At 33.2% G+C, this 8,940-nt stretch overlaps 1 long non-coding RNA gene across 1 annotated transcript; it reads right to left on the bottom strand.

Moving 5' to 3' along the window:
• Positions 1-3,049: 3,049 nt before the first annotated feature.
• LOC144357008 (uncharacterized) lies at positions 3,050-8,124 on the bottom strand. The gene is made up of 2 exons (XR_013421612.1): positions 7,913-8,124; positions 3,050-3,562 (listed from the first exon to the last, which is right to left on the bottom strand). It is a non-coding gene; the product is annotated as an uncharacterized LOC144357008 (long non-coding RNA).
• Positions 8,125-8,940: the final 816 nt, after the last annotated feature.

Genomic DNA, 8,940 nt, shown 5'->3' with positions numbered 1-8,940 from the left:
ATATTTACCTCACGTATCAATGTCGAGTTCACTGAATATTGAAAAAATATCGGAATTAAATAACACCCGCGGGGAAGGCCGTTAACAGTCAGAAATCCAATTTACGTTAAAATAGCTGAATAACCGATATTATGTAAAATGAGGACATTGGTGATCCATCTATGAGTAGCTATATGTGTCCTTCAAGAAGTAGAGCATATTTGATAATTTTAACACCAATGTCAATATTGAAATGTAATACATGAAGCCATTATGATAACATATTTACGAGTTACACTTCAGATGTTTGCCGCATGTATTGTATGAACAAAACTCCCCAAATGCTACCTGTGCATTTACCTAACCTTACTTGTAATTCTGTTATGTTTTATTAGCTGCTGCTTCGAAACGACTTAGTGTACGTTAGTAGTCTTATTACAATGCAATATTCTTATATTGTAGACGGTTATCTCTTCATGGTACGTCTCGCCCGCTCCTGGATTCTTGTCAACGTTCTTTGTGTAAACAATTTGTAAACTTTTTATTCATGTACAACTCCAAACAATGCAATGTTATTAACGTCATTATTGTCACCATTAACATTGACTTTGACATATATTACAACTTAACCTTTGAATAATGCATTGAAGATGTATAAAATACATTTTTTGAAGTAACAGAACATGTTGGGACTCATGTTGTATTTAATTATTTGCATATTTTTTTCGAAATGAAGTGAAATATTAGATAAAACCTATGACGGGAGCATTCACACCAATATATTGTTCAGCAATGTATTGAATTAGCTCACGTTTATCTTTAAATGATCACTACGCGCAATAGCGAATGAAGTGATTATCATGTGAATCACCCTTTGCTGACAGTTCACACATTCGATAATAAACACAGCCACAACGAATAAGAGGGACAATAAGACTGTATTCATGAATAACTCTTTGATAAAGTTACACTCCGTGGTAGGATAAGTCCTAAGACAATATATGATATAAATGTTTATCCTAGATCCACATGGATTATAAGTGAATCAATAACTACTGAAACATTCACACCAAGAGCTTTTAATATAGTTTGTTACAGACGGCACCATACAGTCAGAAAGACGCTTCATAAGTACTGAAAGACGTGGTGAGAATTGAAAGTTTCAGTTTCAGTGTCAGATAATACGACATACACGATGCATTTATAAATGTCATTAGTGGAATGTAAGCTCGAAGAGATTCAACACGATGGGTGGAAAACACTAGATGACATCAGTAGTGAAAAAAGGTGTAGTGTTTTGCTTCAATCTACCTCTTTGGGCAAGATTTGACAATTTTACAAATATCATAGCAATACATTCATCCGTATAAAGCAACTAAAACAATAGTCGACTTCAACTTCTAACTCCGAAACATGCATTGTTTCCAATATACGACCGGAATAGTCGGTATGGAAATTGATGACGTCAATAGCACAACAAAAGACAAAGCAAAGCGAGTACTTATTGAACTGAGAACTAAATTTAATTAAGTTGAAATGCATTTAAACGTAAACAGGTATTTACATTCTCAGTATTGTTAGAATTACACAGCTCCCCCCTTTTTATATTGTTTAGAAATCACCTTACTTTTTATGGGATTTAGATTTCCTTTCCAGATATTTATATTAGTTTACTGTGTTGTCGTGTGTGTGATTTGTTCTGTTTTATCACAATGTGAAAAGAACATGATGCTAAGTATGCTCACAAGTTTGGAGGTTCTATTCTCAGCTGCAATGGAATGGGCACTCATTTCAATGATACTTAACAAATAAATTGGCTTGTAAATTTCCCTATACGACTTTTGTCTAAAGTTGGTATGGTATTTCCAATGTACATCGTATGTAATTCAATTTAAACTTAATATGAGTAGCAAACAACATATATATATTGCGATTGAGAATGACGTTTCAGCATAATCGTTTATATAAATATATAATATAACACATCGTCATGAAATGCTATGTAACATCAATAGTCCAAGAAGGTTATGCTATAATGAATACGTGTACAAGGTAAATTAAATACTATATTAATTAAAGATATATTCGACCACCTAGCTTTCAAGTGGACACCTTAAACTCCGTCCAAATCTATTCACATAGCATAACCAGATGACGAGGTCAACGATAATAAATTCTTATAGTTGCTGCTAACTGAAGAAGTAAGGTTATGTGCTAAAAGACAGTGAAATGTATTTCAGTATATGATATGATATGATATAATATGATATAATATAATATGATATGATATGATATGATATGATATGATATGATATGATATGAATTATTATCGCTGCATCATTATACTAAGACACTTACATTAGCATTAATAACTCCAAGTGAAGATTTTAACTAATCAATAATTCGTAATAATTATTGGTAAACAACAGTCATATTATGTAAGTATAATGTAGGTTATGAATTTAATCTGATAATATGATTTGATCTGAAAATGTACATATTTTGACAATTTAAAATGAAACATGCTGACTATGTCTCTAATGGTAATGTCAAATCTAATTGAATTAGTTTTTTTAAACGACAAACAGCAAAAGCAATGTTATTTGTTATTACACCGCCTGTACAATAATACGCTGAGAATTCTCATGGAACGTACAACAGCATACAACATATTCAAGAGTAAACAGATGTTATTATGTAATAAAATATGTAAATAAGGAAAGTAGTTGATTGTATTTATGAATAGCATAGAACAATGATTCACATTAATTACATTATTTTCTACATCACTATAAATTCAATACTGATTACCACATAATAGTGAATATGTCATTATGCATTTCATCTTATTAACTTAATTATTCATGCATTTTTTAAGTTTGATAAAACTAGTACTTTTGTCTTTTCGTTGTGCTGTAAGATTCGCATTAAAGTAATTGGTAATAATTTTATTCTTATCAAGATAAAATGTTATTAATAACAACAACAATATTTAGTGCATGTATCTGAAAGTTAATGGAGGAATTGTAATTACTGTGACGGTTTTATTTAAATAAAATAAATACACGTGTTTGAGAAGAAAGTATACACACATGTTTAATTGATAATTGTCGTTTTTTAACTCGCCGAACATTTATCATTTATTTTTGTGTCAACAGGGTCCTTAAAATATCATACAATCGCAGTTTTTCGCCCTCACTGAGTTGGTTAGCAATATATTCATCGGGTCTTGATTCCGTATGCTGATTAACGCTTGATGACCGGGAATCACTCGCACTTCCTTGATCCGCTGACAATTTGTTTAAAAAGGCTATCTTTGTCAATATTTTTTCTATGGACTCCATCTCTTGTTTCATTGGCTCGTCTGGATTCAGCTTCAGGTACGTTTGGCCCATATTCGAGCCATCTTTTTTCCCAAAGATGTGATAATACGTTTTTTCGTCTAACTGGTGGTTGTTTTGTCGGCTGTTCCGAGGAGAGGGATCACCTTGTGAGTACACCTCTGACATTATGAAAAAAATTACCAACAAAGATATTAAGCTGTGTTTCTGCAACATCTTCTTTTGGTGCATGTCTTTTTATTCTGTGAAAAAAATGAAATAATTCAAATTAAATATACTGTATTTGCAAATTTGTGTTTTGAAATTTATAATTGAATATTTATATTCTAAATTGACTCTTGTTAAACGTGACTCAATATCACACAACAATAAAAGTGTTAGAATTACTGGAAACTCATGTCTGATTCAAATCTCAATATACATATTCATATATCGTAATTCGCCAGATGAAATATTACAAATACATGTAGGGTTTCCCAATTTTCGGTATTTGTTTATAGCTTTCTAAATTCGATTGCCCATATCGCGTTTAGTAAAACGCTTTGACATCGATCGCACGTTTTCGTAAATGACGAGTTTACCATTCTAAACATACGATAATAAAAACTGTAAAGTTGTACTAAATAGCCTGTTTTATATCACCATTTACAAATGTTCATCTATATACATGATTCCAAAACATCCATTAAAAGCCATAATCCTTTTTAGTGTGCTCCCTGCTGACACCGGCACATCGTTAAACCTTGTATCGATCTATTCTGTGTAACATCGATGCATACAATGCATTTCAACAAAGAATCCCCTAGAATGATTTATGCGGGATAACCCTTCATTACAGACAGGCATTCTATATGAAAACGACACCTTCTTTGCATTTTCGGCAACTCATTTAACGTTGTTTCCGATTCTGTTCATGACTATTGCATTCATTGAGAGTGTATGAACGGATATTTGACATTTGTATTTACTATTATAAGATTGTAAGTTTATCTAAATAGCCAAAAGTACGAAGTATCATTCTATTGAACTCGATAACCATTAAGGTGCAATAATATGTTAAACAACGTGTAGACCCCCAAGGGTAGGCAAGTAATCACGTCTAGACGTAATGTTCACTATTTCCAAGCCAAAAACAATTAAGAATAAAGAACTTATCGGGGGTCACATTTCAACATCAGAGTGTATACAACATTTAAAATCATCGTTTATTTATGAAACATATGAGAGTTACATATGGATAATACAATAAAACAATATTATATTAACAATGCCAATAATATATTTTTATTGTTTTTTAACGTAATAGCTTTTTGTTTTCGTTGTGTGCAAAACTACAGTCACTGTGTGCCACTGCTGTCTCACGTCAATCAAGGTTCGCTCAAAGTCGCATTCGTTGATGGCTAAATTTTGGTTATTGATTCGGTGACACGCCCTCTCAGGGTGTAAGATTTCAACTAGGGTTCTAGTTTATGTATCCGCTGCATTCAATTACATGTGAAATCACATTTCAATCATGTATTTGGTCCTAGCCTGATGATTGAAAAACGCCATTTTTACAATGTGTGTTTAGTTGGTGTTTGTACATACTGATTGCATGTATCATCACAGTTACCACATCACTATGTGTATGGTGTTGTCTTCCAACCAGATCTATGTGACATGTATAACATAAATATATATTTGAAACGATGTCGACTGAAAATGTAACGAAGCAGACATACATAAAAGAAAGTAGAGTAAAGATTAATGTCCGAAATGTCACCAAAGTTAAATATGTATCCTAACTTGAGCCGCTAAAAGTAGAAATGCTATTAGCGCTTTTTGTAATGCAATAACAAAGTGAGCATCGTCTATCGTACCGAGTAAATTAAATACAGTACACACCTGAGACGACACACCAATACGTCTTACTCAGTCTGCCTTTTAATCATCAATGAACTATCAGTACAATACAATTTACCCTTCTATCATACATTCATGAGATATATGTTATTTTGGTTCTATTTTTTCATGATTTATATGAATACAAATTTCTAACACAGTAGACTGTACTCTTGTCGCAATCCGTCACATATAACTTCTCTTTCTTTTTACATCTTGGTTTATTATACATCGACAATTTCGAGTCTGTCATACCGTACAAATACAATCGTACAAATAAATTTAAAACCATCTAATGTAATTATTTTGCGAACACTTCACAAATGTTTACTTCTTACATTCTGTGGTTACGTAATTTATTACCTAATATATATATATATTTGTATATTACAGGCAAATAGAGTGCGTATTGCATAACATATATACAATTTTCTGCGGGCAGTCGTCAAACACTAATATGCAAAACTAATTGGATTATTCACCAGGAACTCGAGTTCCAATTAGTATGTACTATTGGCCTACTTTCATTTCATCTCAAGAACTTATAGTTACAATCTAATTTATAAATGTTATGCAATATGTATTAGTCCGTATTTCCTTTCAAATAGCAAACACCCCTGGCGTATCTGGTCGTAATTAGTGCATATTATGGTGACTGATTGGCGAGGTTCATGTACGCAATGATGCATTATTAACCGGATAAATGTAGAGTAATCCAGTAAAACTGACTAATTACCCAGGGTAATGTAATCCAGCAAAATTGAATAATTTGCAGACTGTCCTTGGATACAAATGTGCCGGGTGTATGTACACATGTAGCAGGTCTTATTGACATTGAAAAACACAATAAATGGAACAATTTCTGGATCTTGTACAATAAACTTTACGCCACAGACTAAATTCACACTAACATCAAACACCGGATTATACAAATAATGTGTATATTAACAATACATTTAGATTTACGCCTCACCTGGCATACTCTTGAGACACACTAACGTAATTGATACCTTGTCGTAAAACTGCTGACATAGGAACAAGTAAGTAATCCCTGGGGCCAAATTTCAATTTTACTGGATCGCAGTAAGAACTTTCTTTCTATTTCGACTAAATAGCAATGCTTGACATAGATAGCACAGATACGAAGAACTGCATACGTACTATGATTAATTAGATAATCTTCTAGTATCGTATGTTCCCTGGATATGGGTAATCCATTGTTTCATTACAAACAGTACCTCATCTACAAGAACATCATGTTATGTACCAATTTAATTTTTTTTTCAATGTTTTTTTGTTTTTAAATCGGCATAATAATAAAAAGGGAAAAGTTACAATATCAAGGTTATATCACATCCATCATTGGTAAAGCACAGTTTATCTATCGGATTATTTTACTTAAAACTGGTTTGTGAAATGGGAGACTGAGACTTCAAATAAAACCCTAACATGTAAGAATATCTACACGTTGTAGAATAATATATTGCCTTGGAAACAATTATTATTTTATTATTATGTCGTGCCATATTTATGTTTTCAAATCGTAAAGTTTATACAATAGTCACACTTTCATTCGTGCTTTTGGCTTTCCCATGAATACATAAATATAAACTATATAAATTTATGCTACGTTAGTGGTGGGTTTGTCAGCATTACTTTCATGTTTGTTTTTATTATTAGAGGACGCTTACACGCGTAATCATTCCATATTTGGAAATCGCATTTCCTTATATGGTAGGATGAAAATACCCCGCAAAATTACGGCACGCTGTGACTTATGGCGTTACGGTCACAGATGTATAATAATATTGTGTATTTAACGACCTATACTAGAGTTATTGTATTACGCGAATATTTCAGCAACAACCTTTATAGACTACATGCACATTCATTAAATTTTAACTTTATGAACGACGATAAAGTGCTTATTAAATGTATAAGTATTGTTTTTTTCAAACTTGTGTCAGAAATACGGTAACCAAAATATGCAGTTGGAATTTAATCGCTAAAGCTAAGTACATTCTGTAAGCGATATAGGTAAGCATCACACTCATATAATAACGTTAGAATAACGCACTTACAGCTGTGAAAGTTGATCAGTACTCGCAGCCACTTGAGCCAAAGATAAACGAGTTTGCAAAATTAGGAAAATTACGAACGGCGAGAATAGCGAACAAGGAAGGTAAGCGATGCAATAGTCTAAACAGCGTGTAAATAAATAATTTTGCGGTTAATATGGAAATGGCACAATTGAAAGAAATGTCGTTATAAAATCGATAAATGTAGAATCCCGCAGTCATTTCGTCGTATCACATAGCGGAGTGGTCACCGCATTAGTAAAGTTGCGATTGTCAAAATGAATGACACTGTATACAAATTGGGATGATTACGGCATTATTTTGATATGTGGACAGAAATCCACCCAATAAATTACACGATATGGGCGCACAATTTACGTACTACATTCAGTCGCAGTAACATTGCATGAAGGTCAGACATCTATGAAATCGTTGTCACATGGAAAGAGGATATCGATTTCTAACTAACTTTATAAGCGATAACAAGTTTAAAAGAAAACACGATCATGTCTTACTTCGTAAAGCGTAAGTTGTCTTTAAGGTCGTTGAAAATTGAGTTAAATGTCTCCAAAATGGTTTTAACATTCTAATGGTAAAATAAACAACAAGACCGGTGAAGAATATATGACCTACCTTGTTTCTAGGCAATGTAGTTCAATTCCTCTTCGTATTCGGCAACCAATCCCGTTGTTAATCGTATATCATCCGGCCTATGTACAGAACAGAAGTCAGAGCGCTTTGTTCACAATGACTCTACCAACTAATGCTCAAACCTATATAGGGACCGTTCAATGGGCGGTAATTATCGAGCACGACAAGCGATGACACCATATACTCATTAGGCGATTATCAGTTCCTCGGTCGTAGCCAGTCATTTCCTAGCTAAGCCTTGCACCCATCAATCACTACCATATGCCTGATTAAGAAGCGCGCTACTTTCATGTGTAGGAGTTGACATCTGATCACATGGTTTGGAAGTATGGCATAAGACACACCTTCGAGTGATCCTTAAACTCAACGGTACTTATATACTTTTAAAAAGAATCCACTTTCCACGAGAGAAAATACACTGCTAACTGCCGACAGATGCGATATAGTTTAAGAGTACATTCTTACTGTAAGTGCAGATCGACATGAAACTCCTCCACGCGATACCAGAACGAATAAGACTAATATTTTCTTATTGTGAATAAATGTTGAAATTTACAAGATGATTAAGCCAATAAAGTCAATGTGACAGACATGATAGATGTAGAATTCATTTAATGAACAGCACATTTTGTAAATTCAAAGTATAATTACATTTTTCCTAGATTCTATAAATATAGGCAGTATTTTTTTAATACTCTGACGATAACCTTGATTAATATAAAAGTCAATCATTGATATTTACGTATTTGACCTTGACTATGATATGCTTTTGATATTGTTATGTAACATTAATATCTGTCTGCGTATAGCCCATGTTATGACGTTCGCGACGCCCCCCCCCCCCGTTATAGGTGGATTTGCGATGTGTCATGTCAGTTTCGTGTACTTTCGATTCACCGCATGGTTACCCACAGGTAATTGCTCACACATACTGTGGGAATGTACCTTCGATATTGTGTTAACAGTACGCGAATATTGAAATGAGTGTCGAAATAGATTTGAATAAACAA

The sequence above is a fragment of the Saccoglossus kowalevskii genome, chromosome 19 (genome assembly GCF_978046115.1).
Source record: "Saccoglossus kowalevskii chromosome 19, keSacKowa6.1, whole genome shotgun sequence".
Lineage (NCBI taxonomy): Eukaryota > Metazoa > Hemichordata > Enteropneusta > Harrimaniidae > Saccoglossus > Saccoglossus kowalevskii.
The sequence above is the reverse complement of the archived record's forward strand: the minus strand, read 5'-3'. Positions and strand labels throughout refer to the sequence as shown.